The sequence below is a fragment of the Cygnus olor genome, chromosome 7 (assembly GCF_009769625.2).
Source record: "Cygnus olor isolate bCygOlo1 chromosome 7, bCygOlo1.pri.v2, whole genome shotgun sequence".
NCBI classification, from domain to species: Eukaryota; Metazoa; Chordata; class Aves; order Anseriformes; family Anatidae; genus Cygnus; species Cygnus olor.
In genome coordinates this window covers 27,958,735-27,975,046 of record NC_049175.1, presented here as the reverse complement: position 1 = coordinate 27,975,046, position 16,312 = coordinate 27,958,735, and the positions used below count along the sequence as shown (strand labels likewise).

The 16,312-nt window shown below is 38.5% G+C and overlaps 1 long non-coding RNA gene across 2 annotated transcripts in view; it reads left to right on the top strand.

The window, feature by feature from the left end:
* Window positions 1-220: 220 nt before the first annotated feature.
* LOC121073381 overlaps window positions 221-16,312 on the top strand; it is a 54,560-nt gene continuing 38,468 nt past the window's right edge. Inside the window, exons 1-2 of one of the 2 annotated variants that reach the window (XR_005821665.1) lie at window positions 225-331; window positions 1,962-2,074. This is a non-coding gene — a long non-coding RNA (uncharacterized LOC121073381). Of the gene's footprint in view, window positions 332-1,961; window positions 2,075-16,312 lie in introns of both variants that reach the window. The other variant, XR_005821666.1, reaches the window with a different exon arrangement.

The window sequence follows — 16,312 nt, the reverse complement described above, 5'->3', positions numbered from 1 at the left end:
TTTTGATCCAAAAAAAAAAAATTGTTGAACTAGTCAAAATGGTGCTGAAGAATTATTTTCTCTTACACAAACTATGTGTTTCTGCTACAGATGAATTTCCTCCCCAAATTCTGCAGGTGAATTTACTCCCAAATCAAACTCTTGCTACCTGACACCAGCTGCACAGAATTCAAACCAATATAAAAGGCCTCATGCAGAGTTGATCTTGTTTGGGTGGTTCAGCAGTTGTATTTAGCTGCTATGTGCTGGTTTATAGAGAATACCTAGGAATTAACTTCTTATTAATGAGCAGCTTGAGTTACAATATTCATGTCTGGCTCATCAAGAGAAGGTAAGCGCTGTGGAGTTCCTGTAGCAGCCTGTAAACTGTATTGTTTAACAGAAACTTCTCTCAGAATTTTCAATGACAAACTTGATGGTCTTGAAAAGATCTGAGCTTGTGTCTTTGCAGTGACAGTGAAATAAATGTGTTAGTTTAAAGAAGCATATGGATTATTATTACTTTTCTGTGGTTAAATGGGTAGTATGTACTTTAAACATCAGTAATGAGTGATTGAATTGTACATTGCCTGACAATGAAACTATGCATTCAAAGTCTGTAACAGACGGTATGTACTGTTTAGTGCATACTAGAGCCTTAATCAACATCTTGGAGATAATCTTCATTTCAGTATTTCCTAACAAATGTTTAGATTTGGAAATGTAACTAGTTTTTTATGCTGGGATTTGTGTCTGTTTAGGTACTTTCAGAAATCAGCACAAATTCTCCCATAGTTTTTGACTACTGGCATCAATTCAGCAAGAAGAAACCACAGGGCAGTGTTTTCCATCTGTACATTACATAGCGGAACAGGGCTTGGGAAAGGAAGCATACATAGCCACTCACTAAATCTAGCAGAAGAATGAAGAATTCCAGTGCTAAAACTTTGTAATTAAAACCTTGGCAAGATGTTAGAGACACTTTTATTTTCCCATCATTTTAAGCAATGCAAGAAGCAAAATATTTTACTGATAAAAATGGTTTAATAATTTAAATCTCATAGGAGATATTATTTTTAGACGAGTTTTGTTACTAAATCCATGAAAAAGAAAGTCAAATATTTTGGTACATCACCCTTTAAACTGATACAGGAATATAAACACAACTTTGTTTCAAACCATTTATGAAGAACTGGTAAGTTTAGGAATAACAGTGGTGCTGGGCTTCAGCCTTGACTTCTGGCACCACCATTTGGAATGAAAGTTTATTTGAAATAAACAGGCAAAAATTCCTTTAATGCTTATGCCCATGTATGACAAGGGAGAAGTCAGAGCAGTGAGCGTATGAAATGAGATTACTGTTTAGATAAAATCTACAGAGTAAAAGTGGATCCTCTATTACTGTCTTTGTCTACTCATGAAATGTCAGACTTTTCTTGGATTGTTTTGATCACAGAGTGGCCTGCTTATGTATAACCTGAGAAGCTGAAGATAAGTTATTTTTCAATAATTAAGTCACTTTACTGATTAGGCTTGACTTTTCATGCTCAGTCTCATTTCAAAAGATGATGACAAAGGCCCTTAATCTCTTGAAAATTATGAGAAAAATAAAACCTGCAGTAAAATGACTGGATCATTGGTTTCTAGATCAAGGTGGTGTACATCTTCACCTAGTTCTGCATTTTGTGGTGTGCATGAAGCAAAATGAGAGTGAATTCCAGGGATAGCATAAGGGAAACACATGAGTAAACCACATGAACGTGAAATTTATGTTTAAATAAGCCTTTCCAGACAAACTAATGTTTTCATAGCAGGGTCAGATAAAGACAAAGTGGTTCCTCTCCTGAAACAGGAGTTCTGTCTTTATTTTCAATGCTTTTGAAGTTTTCAATGCTTTTGAAGTTGTCACCTGAACTGCTTAAAATTCATGGGAAGGCCAGAATATTGCATTATCTGAACTCATGGTTTCACTTTTGTCTTAGTTGTGGAGTGCTGAAAGTCACTGTGGTTCATCTGGTGAAGACCATGGGACCTTCCATACTAAGCAACATATCTAGGCTTGAGCAAATCCATGTGTTCAATCAGAACAACAAAGGTAACTCTAGAATGGTGGCTCCTGTCTTCAAACATCTGACTTTAGAAGTAGTTTACATTGTTTTTGTTTTTTTTTTTCTGGCTAATACAGTTGTCTGTCTGAAATATCCCATTATGGGAGCTAGGAATGGGTGAGGTAGTGTTTTCTGCTGCTTAATGTAAGAGTAGCGGAGTGCTAGTTTTGTTCTAAGAATCATTTTGAAGAAAGTGTTAAATAATCAGGCTGGGAGGAAAAGTGGTGGGCAATGATGACAAATTACTTTTTAAAAAGTTTTCATAGAACTTTTAAGACCCAAATTGCAAGCTTTTCCTGGCATTTTTTCCTTGTAGAAATACGTGATGGTTTACAATTTGATCTTGCACCCAGGTACACAATCTTGCATTTTGTATTAGATGCTGCATTAAGGATGCATTAAAGTGGATTTGAAGAACTTTAGGTCTGTTTGTATTTTATTCTGAATCAGTAAAAGAGAACTGGTGAAAGCAGTAGCTATGCTGTAAATTCATTGTTGTATCCCACAGAAGGCTTTTAAGTTATTCAAGCTGTCTTTTCACAAATCTAATAATTTGTGTTATGTGAAAAGTGATTACGTTAACTGTGAATTCTTGTCTACTTGGTGATAAGATCATGTTATTTGCTCTACTGTTGTGGTGAGCATCAATTGCTACCTCTTGTTACTATACATGAAATAAGCTAACTCTAGAGATCAACAGAAAAATGTCCTTCCCACCGAAAATACAACTAGTGCTTTTGCTGGCAATAGCTATGGAGGGACTGGTGATTAATTTTGCAGGCATGCCTTTGTACTATTTTAAGTTTCCCCTTCCCATGGGGAACTCTGAGCTGGTTGACCTAGTTGAATCCTAAAGACCTCGTATACAGCTAAAGAGTCAAAATGGAGCCAGTCAATTGACACAAAAGGTCAGAGATGCCGTTAGGGATGTCTTGATGTACTAGAGTCTTTTGTAGAAAAATGTCTTTAACCAACCTGACCCAAGATGAAATTTCTCATTGAAACAGGAGAGGTGTTACAGAAATACTCAGGATTAGAGTATTTGTTTAAGAAATTGAATTACAAGCCCATGATTCAGACCAAGAATATGAACTTGAGTTTTATAAATCCTGGAAAAGTATTGTCCTTACTGCTAAGTTATCAACAATAAATTTTCTGTCACTTCTCATTGCAATGTTTGATTTGCAAATCACACAACAAATCCAAAGTATCTTCTCATGTTATAGTTTTAATAGTCAGCCTATACATTAAAGTATTGCTGACCTATACTTTCTGTATTTTTACAAATGATTCTGAATAGTCTTAATTTCATCCTGTTATAGACTTGGACGGTTTCTGCTATGTTTCATTTTTCACTCCGTTCGTAGCCTGTTACCTGGGAGAGTTCGGTGCTATAACCTCTGGTTTTTCAAAACATTCCAAAAGAGAAGTGTGGTGTGCAGAAATGAAACATGAATGTAGTCAGGCAATGTGTTGCTTTTACTTTGTGATTTATTGGAGAAAACACTATTGATTTCAGGCATCAATGGCAAAATTTGTTGACAATAAGTCACCTAAAAGGTATGGCAGGAATAATAGGTAGGTCAGGAACAGAACATAACTTGAGACTTAACTTGGTTCTTGTGTTTAGAAAGCAGGTTGTAACTGGTCGTCTTGTCTCTGTCTGAAGTCTGGATGAAAATAGGTGGGCACCTGCAAATGATCATTTTAAACTTCTGCTAGCTTGATATAAAATGTAACATTGCCTAAAAATGTCCATTTCTCTCCATTGACTGCAGCAGTATGTCTTTCAGAAAACTTTTTATATTGTCATTAAATGTGGCTGGAGTGTTTAATGATATGGCTTTATAATTCACTAAGTATTCTGAGGAGCACTGAATTAATTTTTCAATGGAAACAGTTCATTTACCAGAAAGTATCTACAAATTTTACTGCTGCTACAGTTTCTGGTGAGAAAAACTATAAATCACCCAGCTATGTTATTTCTCTGAAAGATACTAATCAGACTATTTGCCCGTGCCCCCTGTATCTTGAGGTTATTTTGTATTGTCCAGCTCATATGGAAGATTTGTGGTATAGAATGGGTCAAATAACATAAATCCATTACCTTTTCAGTAATTAAAGGTGAGGTTTCTTAACTTAAATCAATTATTTTAAGGGTTAGCTTCTTTAACTTACAGAAGCTGTCTATCTGTACAGCTACATTCTGCTGGAAGTAACTTTGGAATATTTCTTCCTTTGCCTTGAGGTAGTTAAAACAACTAATGCTCTTCGTGTTTTTCACAGCATAGCCTTGGTAAGTCCTTTTTATGAGGTGATAACTTCGGGTCTTTACAAGATCTAGGGAGTCTTCTCTCTAGCTCTGTGTTCAGTGGGTAGTGTTCAAATAGAATGGAAACATCTCTTTGGCTCTGAAATGCTGTGGAAGCAGCAGTACAAGTGTTTTTCTGTTGCAGAGATTTTTTAATTTCTTGATTCAAAACACCACTTCTGTACTGAAAGCTTAGCTCTCTATACAGGATATTTTTGAGTGATGGGGAGATGGAAAGGGAAGCAGAGGTTTAGGATCAAACATAGCAACACAGTGGAGCTGAATTGGATGGCTTCGTAGCTCTTCTCTATAGCAACTTCAAGCTTTAGAGTAAGTTGAATTTGCATAACATGTACTGGAAAAAAAAAACACAGCAGTCTTGCTGTGTTTATTACTGTCAAAGAAATTTTGGGCTTCTTTTTAAAGTCCCAACCATAGAAGCTTCATGATTATACAATCTTTCTTCTAGAGAAAACAAATTCCTAGTCCTTGTGTTTGCAGTGAAAAGATGAAAGATGCCTTAAAGGTTCAAAAGCCAGAAATGCTGAATTTCCTACTGTTCAAGTTAACTACAGTGAAGGAAAGAATGCCTATGTATTGTACTTCTGTCGGAATATTCAAGATAAAAGAAAAATCATTGATTGTTTTCCACATAGGAAAAATAAGACATTAACATAAGTTCTTTGCTCACTGTGCTGGCATAGGATCTTTAAGAATTCCAGCAAAGACCCCTTCCTTAAAGCTAGAAAAGCTTCTGAATTGCCTTTAACAGGAGAATTATAATGGGATTTTTTTGACAATAATGAGCTGCCCAAGCATTGTTAAATAGATAATTCTGAGAAGTCATTGAAATCCTTGTTTTTACTCAATACAGATTTTCACATTCTGGTTATGGTTTGGTTGTCTGAGCAGGACTTCCTCTACTTCTGTCTGCATCCCTCTCTTGCTCCACCTCTTGCCCATCTTTTTACACAATTTGCTTATCTACTTATTTCTGTGTTCCTTTGCTTTCTTCCATGCTACAAAATAAATGAACCCTTGTTTTTCTTAAACCATTGTAATCTGGAATAAAAACTATTTTTTATTGATATTTTGTGAAACATGAAAATTTCTTACCTGCTGCATTTACTAGTAGCTCTGAGTGGGAAGAACATTCAGCTAGCTTTTATAAGAGATGAGAATTTAGTGGCTATGATAAAATTGAGAAATCTTTTTTTCCTTAAGTGTTTTTTTTTTTTCCTGGAGCAAAGGTCAGAAGTCTGTATTTCAGCACAAAAGGAATTTCAACAAAACCTGCTCCAAGCATTTTTTATTGCTTTTTAATACTTACCTTTTAGCATGCTTCCTTCTCTACTTTGACATTTAGCTTTAATCTGTGTGTAGCCATAAACATCACTTCTGTGCTCAGATTTGAGTCTGCCCTAGTGCCCTTGAGACAACTTGTAGAGGTGAAATGCATAAGAGGAACATGGCAACAATGTCATTGTGTCATTTAAGAACAGATCCTTTAAAAAAAAAAAGGAACAAAGTCACAAGTATTTTATTTTTGCTATCTAAAATATTAAGATCAACCCAAAATTCCCTGCATATGAACACAAGATTTAAACTAGAAAGAAATTCAATTCATACAAATAACTTTTCACTGTAATTACACAGGAAGAGATCTGTATAGCAAGCTGCAAATGTCAAGAGTCCATTTGGCTTTTTGTTCCCAGGAGGGATGTGTTGAACACAAGTTATTTGAATTTCATTCTGAGGTAACTTACATCCTGATCCTCTCAACCAGACAATCAGAAAAGTAGGACTAGAATTGATCTCAAGAGCTTATCTAGCATAATTCTTGTTGTCAAACAGGATCAGATGTTTCTGTAGCACTACTCTTTGATGCTCATCTAGCTTGCTAAGATTCCAAGATTGGAAGCTTCACCAAGGGTTTTGAAGAGGGATTACTCCTTTCTTCTTTGCTACAGTGTATTGAGTATATGAAGATCTGCATTATGTTCATTAAGCTTCTTTATGATCATCCTTTTCATCTGTCTACTCTGCATGAGTAGATACCTGGAATATGGGTGGCTTTAGATATCTAAATTCTCCTCTGTAGGCCTGATGGAGAATTTTACCTTAAAACAGTCTTGTAGGTGAAAGGTGCAAACCGCACACATCACAGTCTCAAATTTTTTCAACTGAAAAGATGAGCTCTTTAGACCCATGTTTATTTAATGCTAGAGTACTTATATTTAGGCCATTTTTTTAATTAGATGGATTTACTGTAAGGCCAAGACAGTGGTGACTATTTAGTACAACTGTGTAGCCTTTCAACAGGAAAAGTATTTTGCTGGTGTAAAGCAACACATCCTAAAAATCCTGCCAGGATGTCTGTTTTCAACATGATTATGGAATAAGCCATATTGGACTGAATGTCTAATAAGGTATAACCAACTTCAGTTTTTAATATGGATTGGGCAATATGAAACACTTTGTGTTTTGTCTCTTCCTTAATAGACTCCTGACTATGTTCAAGTAGGAAACGCATAGAAAAACTTCTCATCCTGTTTCTAGCTCAGATTGCAGAAGGAAAATAAGTGAAGAGAGCAGCAATGCTGAAAATCAGAAAAATAATTAGCTATTCACTTTTGAAGTTCTATAAAGACTACTGGGCTTTTATGCTGGAGAGTCTGTAGAGAAATTTTGCATGAAAGTACAAATTTGCCAAAAAATGTTCAATGGGAACATGCCAATTTCAGTAGGCTTCCTTCAGTACAGAAAAATAATAAAAAGTGTCAGCACTTACTATCTGTTACTTGAATAAAAAAATTGAAAACTTATTTTTAAGTTAGAACAGTAACAGTACTAACTAATTTAAACTAACAGTAGTTAGTTTAAATACAGTAAAGGCCAAAAGGAAAGACGGGGAAGTCCCATTATCATTCAACTTTGGGAGTGGGGCAGGGAAGGAGAGCATTTAGGTCTACCCCTGAAGGCTTACGCGTGGTCACACAGTGGAGCATCCTGCAAAAAAAAAAAAAGGGGGGGGGGGGCTTTTTCTGAGTCTTCTACAAGCAGAGTCATCTCTGCTCAGACCATAAATGTGACTTCCTTGAGGACCACCTCAGATTCTCCTTAAAGGAAGAGTTAAAAATGCACAACTCCCACAGTTCCTCTGTGGGTCTCAGATGATCTGAAGTCAGATTGAGATGATGCCTATGCTCTCTGGAGTCATTGTGATCTGGAGAGCTTGTTTGGCATCTGCAGCTGCTCACATTTGTTGTCAATTTCCTGCCAATTCAGGCCTTCTAAAACAACCAAACTCCATTCAGAAGATCCAGGCTGTAATACAGTAATTTCTAAGTGCTAATATTATCTACCATGAAAACTAATTAGGCTGTTTGATTACACTGGTCACTTTTGCTCTGGCTCAATGAACTCATGACTCAGCCTCTCAGTACAGATGTAAGAGGAGACAGTTTAAAGCAGAGATGCTTTAGTTTTCTTTTCCTGGAACTCTGTAGTGAAAATTCCATAGTTTACAAAGTTTCATGTTACCTGCAATGTTTTTCCCTCTATGTGAAATCCCTTTAGGACCTCATTCAGGAAAGCATTTATGTGTACACTCAGCTGGAGATACGCAAGGGGTTCTACCATCTGCTGTAAGATTTCTTAAATGCTGACATTTAAGTGGATTTAAAGGAGCTGAACACTTCTCAGTTATTTTGTGTGCCAGGAGACTTCACTATAACTGATTTATGGTCCTCTGTCCTGAAAATTAGTCCATAATCCTCACTGGACATCTTCATTGTGAAACCTTAAGGATTTTGTACAATCTGAGTCTTCATTTGGAGCTAATCTTTGCATGCATAGGACTCTCTATTTTGATTTACCTGTTCCTACTTTGTGTCTTTTAAGCTGGGGGGGGAGGGACGAATGCTGAAATCAAGGGGACATTTTGAAGAGGAAAAGATTGCCACTTTTCTTAACAGTGGCCAAAGCAGTGTCAGAACACTTTACCACAACCTCATGCTTTGTCCTAGGGAATGGGATGTTGTTATAGGAGGATGACCTTTGTGGTGCTCCATATGTATACTTAATTTAGGGAACCAATGTGTTACCTGTTTTAAATTAAGGAAGCCAAGAACTTCAGGAGAGTCTTCAGTAGAACTGTCGTATGCACCACAGTCTAAGCTTAGACAGCAGGCAAGCCCTCTCCTACAGTTGTACCAGTCTTTATGATAATCAACAAGTGGCTCGGAAACCCTGCTACCCAGCTGATTTTCTGGAGGGCTCCCTCCTGCAGAGATCAACTATGTACCACCCAAGGAAAGAAAAACGATGTACTGTTGGACTGATAAATGCTTTTGTCATATTTAATTGGGATTATTCATTTAGCCTCTTCCATTTTTCCCCGCAGAGGTTAATCACCAATGCTCACACAGCCTAAAATGTGATCTGAGTGGAAAATACAAAATCTTTGAATTACAGCAGTTAAGGAGCCCTCTGATTTACCGTTTACATTTTTTCTACAGTGCTTGAAGGACTTTGCTTTAAAATTACATTAAAACAAAAACAGCCAGAGAGCTGTCTTACTCAAAATGTATAATTAAGACTCTATTCAGGATTTGTTTTAGTTTTTTGTTGTTGCTTTTTTCCTCTTCATTCCTTGTTCTTTCAAATTCCATTTCTTCGTAGGAGAACGTTTCCTGTACTGTAAGGCAACCTGTGCTGCACCACACCGCACACCATTAAGAAAATACTTCCTCTCCTGCCAAATGGGAAGAATTTGAGGATTTCAAGGTTGAAGTTACCTTTTGTATTTTCAGTGTATTTCAAAGATATACAATATTCCTATTATTTTAATTTATTACCTGATAGGTCACTTCTACCCTGAGTAGTAATTTTTAGTTCAGCTCTCCGTGATGGTATCCAGACCGCTTTTAAGTCCTTTGTTAGTTTTTAGGCCAACAAGTATAGATATCTAACAGTATTCCTTCAGTGTGTGATTGAGTCACAGTAATCATCTGTAACCACGTGGTCTTCCCCTTAGGCTTGATCAAATCCAGACTCAACATTCCTGCATAACCATTTTTATTCTAACCATATCTAATGTAAATTGTTCGGTCTGCAACTTTTCTTTAAACCAGGTCAGGACATGTGCTACAACTTTTGCAGCACTATGTGTTGAGAAATGAGCGTCCACCTCTGTCTCAAGAGATGCAGATCTAAGCCAATAGCCCCCTATTGTAGCCGTCTATCCAATATGTTATGGCCATGTTTTCATGTCAAAGGTCGGCATATCTTCACATACAGCTATCTGGTCAGATGTGAATGTTTGAATGTCTATATCAGTTACTATACTGATATGCCTTGGCTAATATCACTGAAGCTTCTGGCTTTAAGCTTGATGTTGTAGCTTAGGCTCAATGTGCTGGAAGAGTTGTGGACTGTGGTTCAGGTTGTGCAGGTCTGGAGTGGCAGGCTTTGCCAGCAATGTTCCCTTTCCTACTCCATCAAGAAGGCATCAGAACATGGTGGTGTTTTCACAACCTCTTCTCCAATTCTCTCAGCACTTTCTCAAAGTGTACTTCTTATAACTACAGCTCCCCATTACTCACTCAGGTTGATAAGTAGAGACATGCACTTCATCCGCTTTTGTGTTGTTCCAGAGCCTCTCCTGAGAAGGTGGCTTCTGGAAACATGTCCTTCCTCAGCACAGTTGTCATCTTTCATCAAATCAACTGTTATCCTGGCTGCTGCTGTGATTTACAGATTTCCATCAACTCTGTAGCAGTCAGATGCTGTTTATTTGATTTAGCAAAACGTTTCATACATATAAACCAGTCTTTTCAAGGTAGCATGGAAAATACCTAACATCACTGATATGAAGTAAATTTATTATTTTCTCTGAGTAAAATAATTAAAAGGTCACCCCATGGCCCACTGAGCACCAGTGACCTCATTTCTGCTCTGTACATAGAACTTCATGTTCTGGTCTCCAGCCACTTCTGGGCTGCATTGCATTGATCACCTCCATAATTCATTTTTCTGTGAATGAGATATCACTGCTTTGCTGCCAAAGGAATTGAGTGATATTCCTGGTGCTGATGCTTAAGAAATATCTTTAAGATCTGAACTCTTCCTAACCAATGGATAACTTATTTCCTTTGCTGGCTTCCAAGAAACTCTCTGACAATAAAATACTGTTTCTGCCTTTTGATATTAAACATATCTTCAACAGTTTCATTGCTTTATCAGCTTCATTATGTTATTCAGTGAGCTGGTAGCATATCAGAAATACAAGGGTGATCTGTGTATATAACAAATTCTAAACATCCTCTTGAAGTTCAAGATGAAGAAAATTGGTTAAAGGAAGTTACCAAGTATGCATGGTTCAATTTTTGATAATGCACAATATGCAGTCAAGAATACAATGAGTCTCTTCTGTTTTTTCTAATAGTTATTTTTTTCCAGGCAGAGCTGTTTGTCTTGTATGTGACATATTCAGAAAGTTTTCTGCTATCTACTTATTTCAGTGAAAATGAACCATAAATTTTAATGTAAGTGCTGATGAATTCAACCTCAAAAGTGCAGGTACTTTTTAGTTTGCTAAGAAATTGATCTTGCTCCATCTGCTCCACAGTTCAATAATGCTCCAGGATTTTTCAGAAGGTTAGGTGGACCACAGCATTGTGGCTTGGAGGCTGGTAGCACATGGTGTTCTCTGCAGACCCACATGTGTCAGGGTCTGATCTAATACACATCTGCAATGAATGCAGGGGACTCCATGACTGACAAAATTCCTCTGAATTCTACATCCCACCTGAATCAACCACTTTAAAAATAATCTTTGGTTTATTATTTGTGTGTGTGTGATACCTGACCTAGACAACCTTCAAACAGGGAAACAAAGGAAAAGTGTCTTCTCAGTCCTTTAGTGAGATGCTTCTGTCCTTCAATATCCTTATTCCTTTCTTTCTGGGGTGATTTTGTCAATCCTTTAACATCTAAAGACACAAAATTCTGAGGTTTGCTAAACAAGTGGAAATTCTGTACTGACTTGCAAAGCTGCAGATTTAATACTGCTATCTAGAATCCAAGCTTTGGGGTATTTACCATTGTTCTTGAAGTCATAAGCTTCTTTTCTCCAGGGGCAGAAAAGAACAACATTTCCTTCTGAATCATTACATTTAATAATTGAAGATCTAAAGTGCTAAGTAGAGTTTCCTTCTCTGGAAGCAAAAACAATTCCTGCAGCCAACATATAAGGCTAAATAGCAAAGTGTCTCATTCCACTTACTCTAATGCTTCCCTGACTGAATTTTCTCAGATTTTACCATATTCTGAGTGGATTATGAACGTGGTTAAAGTTATGGAAGGAAGCTGTCAAGCAAAACCAGCAAGACAACTTAATTTCCCAAGTGTGTTTTTTTATTTAATACAAAATCTTTAAAAAATCAAGCTATACAAAATTCTGAATACCAAGTGAAAAAAGAAAACTAAGTTCTATCTCTTGACTATAGTGCTTTTGGAGGTCTTCTGGATTGTTCTGGTATTTTTGTCCCACTAGCTATATGCAGTTTATATAAAGAAGGAATGAAAGCGTCTTTTAGCTTTAACTTGGGTTATTCATGGACCACATCAGAATACAAAATTATCCTACATAGCCCATATAGCAGTAAGCCTGATTTTTTTTGGACTTGGTTTAAAAAGGTTTAGAAAATGCCTTGTAAGATTTGCTATAAAGAATTTTATTAAAAACTCTGTCCTCCAAGAATACAGCAGTAGGAGGAAGAATAACACCCTTGCCTTGATAATGTACTCAAATCTTTACACATTGTTATGCAGTAGCATCTCAGTCCAAAGACACTTGGAGGATAAGAAATTTCCTGTCCATTAAGCCAAAAGCATGGACTCTAATCTAAATATTGCCAGAGTCTAAGAGGGTTTAAAGGTCTAATTTTCCATTTGGTAATAGTAGTTCTGAAAGGAAAGCTATTGAACTAGAGCCAATGGGCCAGGGGAAGAACGAGAAAACCTTCATCACCATCACCAACCTGATACTGTGTGGATGTCTGTTTTTGGAAGAGTATGGGAACAGTGTCCCAAGAGGCAAAGATCTTTTTTGCTTGAAAAAAGATGACATAGCTACCCAGACAATAAAGCTCCTGATAATACTCTTGTGTAGAAATTGTTAAACCTTTATAAATTTAGTTGTATGCCCATCACAGGAATAAGCAGCTATGTACATCTGAGTCCTCTGCTCTTTATAAAGTTTTAACTGGGGGGGGGTATGGGGTTTTTTGTCTTCGCTTGTAGAAACTGCATTTCCAGTGCTTGGCTGCATCTGTCTTTCTCCAAGTGAAAGATAGGTTCAGAGCATGTATACTCTTGGTCTTGCTTAGCATAGCAAATCAATGTTGAGACACTTGAACAGACCTCTGACCGCAGGAGAGAGGTAGAACATGAATAGGCTGCTTTTCTGGAAACGTTTCTTCTGTTTCCAACGCATAGTTATGCCCAAGCACATGACAGAGAAAAGACTGCTCTAGAACCATCTGACTCACATTCACAGGACCTGATTTTAATTTAAACATCTCTGAGATGAATCTAATGTGAAACTTTCCCTGATGCTGAATGACAATGTTTAGGAGTGTTACCAGTCCTGCTCCAAACATCCTGTGTCTACAATTACATCTGAGACATGTAATCGCCCACATACTTGTACCTCTATATGTAAGAGGTGGAGATGGAGCTTCTGCTTCTCAAATGAGCATGGGGCTGCTGAGCAGGAAAAGTATTATCCAGGCACAAGTTATCAGTTGGTCACTAACCCTCATCAATTCATTAGCTTAGGCCAGCTGTGAGTGTAGACTGTCAGAGCTGAACACGACTGGTTACACTGGGGCTGTGTGAAGGCTGTCCTGTCAGCTCTCAGTTTGGTGCCCTCAACAGAGGAATAAAGGGAATGGATCCCTTCCCAGGCCAGCATGATCTTGTACAGTTAACATGGAACAGCTAACAAGGTTAGTGCTGATCCAGGACAGAGGTTTCCTACCATTCTGCCATCTCCTTCCTAAAGCGGAAGAGAATGAACTCTGCAGCTTGCTGAGACAGCATCCCTTTTCTGTGCTGTGAATCATCACAGCAAGTGTTTCCATCTGCAGGGAGCAAGAATCCTGGCACAAGCTGGCACCTTGCAGTAGTAGGTCAGTGTGCAGGGGCACAGAATGGAGAAGGGACAAAACAACACAGGAGACACAGCAGCTCTTTACCGGGGGGGGGGGGGGGGGGGGGGGAGGAAGGAAGGAAAAAGGAAATCAGTCTCCAGTCTAGATGTAATAATATATCACTGGAAGAACACCCAAGAGCATTCCCAGCCTGTACCCAGCTGAAAATGTCCACTTCATTATCCACTTCATTATAGTCCCATAGATAAGTCATGAACAGCTAATGGTCAGAAGTAGCCTAGTATCTACTTTTGCTTTTGATCCACTTCTTTTTCTTGCCTACATCCTGTGAAAAAAGTCTGCAACTAAGCGGCCAAATATTTTTACTGCTGTGGGTTTGTGGTCAGCTTTTATTGGAGTTGATAGAAAATCTCCCCTTCACTTCTGTGGATGTTGGATGAGACTTTGAAAAAGTGGCATTTAAAGGGGGGGGGGGGGGGGAACACAGAAATTAAGAGTGTCTGAGCTAATTAGATGTGCTGGCATATGTACTCTTCCCTCCATCTGCCATGCTTCAGACAGCTATATGACTAGGAACAATAATTCTTCACAGTCTCATGGCAGATACCATATGGCTTCAGAAAAATCCTCTGGCTCTGACTCCTAATGGTATTGGACTACAAGTTTGTGTGCTCTAACACTTTTGTTACATCAGATTTCATGTTAACTAGTTCAAGTTTTACCTGTGATTCTTTCTGAATTCAACAGCGGATTGATTTTAATCAGCTTTTGGGTTCCAAAGTAGCTGGCCAAAATGTTATAAATCTAACATCTGAACAAATTGCCTGGCAAAAGAGATGTAGGAGATATCATTATATAAATAACATCACTAGAAAAAAGGCCCAAACTTCTTCAGGAAACATTCCCCACTTCCTTTCCTCTTTAGATGGTCCAGTTATGAAACATTGACATCATTTACTTGGTTTAAGTTTGCACAGTCATTCTCTCTGTGCCTCAAAGGATAATGCATAGAACTTGTCAGAATATGCACATTCAGAAGATAATAACAAAACCTGAATGTGGATATTCATACAAAATTTGTTCAGAGGTTTTGCATTTAAGACTCCTTTTCAAACTTTCTCTTTCAGCAAGGTTGTAACAGACACAGAGGCTGTAGACAACAATCTGCAAAAGTTATAGTATCAAAGATTGTTAAAATCAAGCAGTAATCAGGTTAGTTCATCACTGCTAAAGAAATGAACCCAGAAACTAGTCAGATTAAATGGTATTCTTACAGTGATTAAAACCTTTTTTTTTAATCCCTTTTTGGCTCTGATACCAAACAAAGACAAATAGCTTCTTGGAGGTCTTCTTGGAGGAATTCTGCCTTAAGTGCAAGTTGACTCAAGGGCAGCCTTTCCTTCTCATGACTCTGCATAAGCCACCTGAAAATAAGACAAACTGTCTTATTTGTTCTAAGCTACCACTGTGTCATTCTGTGTCTCTGTCAAGTGGCTTTATCTTTCAAGCCTCAGTTTCCTCAACAATCTTTGAATACTTGGAGGTTAGCGACAGAAGGACAACTGGGAGGACTTTTGTTTAGAAATGGATTGTTTACCTTTACTGCAAGTGAAGTGGTCAGATCCAGGCCTTTCTAGAAAGACCTTGAAATCCAAAGCTCTGTGTTTTCCTGCACATTTCTGGCGGCCTTGCTAGCATCTCACTGCTTGTTTTTCTGTCATTTATCAACCAGAATGCAGATCCATAAAATCATTTTCCTTTCGGTGAGCCATTTCAGGAACCAATAAAGGAAGAAGACAGTAACAAGACTATACCCACCCCTACGGCGACCTGCAGTTTCCTAGAAATTGGACCCAACTTCCAGCATCTGGTATTTAGTCAGGAAAAGAGCTTCATTAGAGTTTTGGTTGAGAAACAGATGGGATGGTTGTTTATCTGAGGAGCTGAGGGATTGACAGAGATATAAATGCTTGATCAAGGCAGGCAGGATGCTTAGGGTGGAGACGAGGGGCTCTCAGGTGGGATTCCTATGCGAAGGGATTTAGAGTAATGAACACTGAAACAGGGAGAGGATTTGTGTGCCTCATGAAGGTATGATGGGAAAAGAGGGGCCCAGGCGGTCACCCCAAGGAAAAGAGGAGATGCCTTGGTTCAGTGCCACCAGGCTGGGGACTCCAGGGAAGCGTGGAGCTTCTTCCCTCATCGTAGCTGTGCTCATGCCTGAGGGATGAGGGCCCTTGCAAGGGGGGAAAGGCTTTAGGCGGCTCAGTGGCAATGGCAGTGGTAGCAGCAATGTGAACCTGACAAGGTAACTCCCTATCCCACGATGAGGGTAGTGGTGGGAGGCAGCAACCATGGCAGTGGCCACTGCGGCCTTCCCAGACTCTGCTGAAGCTTTGTAAGCACTAGGAGCTCAGAAGGAGAGCAGAAGTTTTTCATGTGTCACTGAGATCCTCAGGGAAGAAAGCTCTCCAGGGGGGCTGATATGTCTGAATAATATTTCAGCATTTCTTGCTGTCAGTGGAATGGGAGGTTTTTTTCACTGAGGCCTGTTGGTGCCTCATGATGTAACTGGTAACAAGTACCTGGTGTCAATTAAGAGTCCCAAATACTTCCTTTCCTCTGTGGAGGAGGTATGGCAGGTACTGGCCACTGCAGTCTTGGAGGTTCACTTTGCAGAGAGGAGTAAAAGGCAGCCCTTTGTAAAGGGAACTGAATGCCTTGCCAGCAAGCAT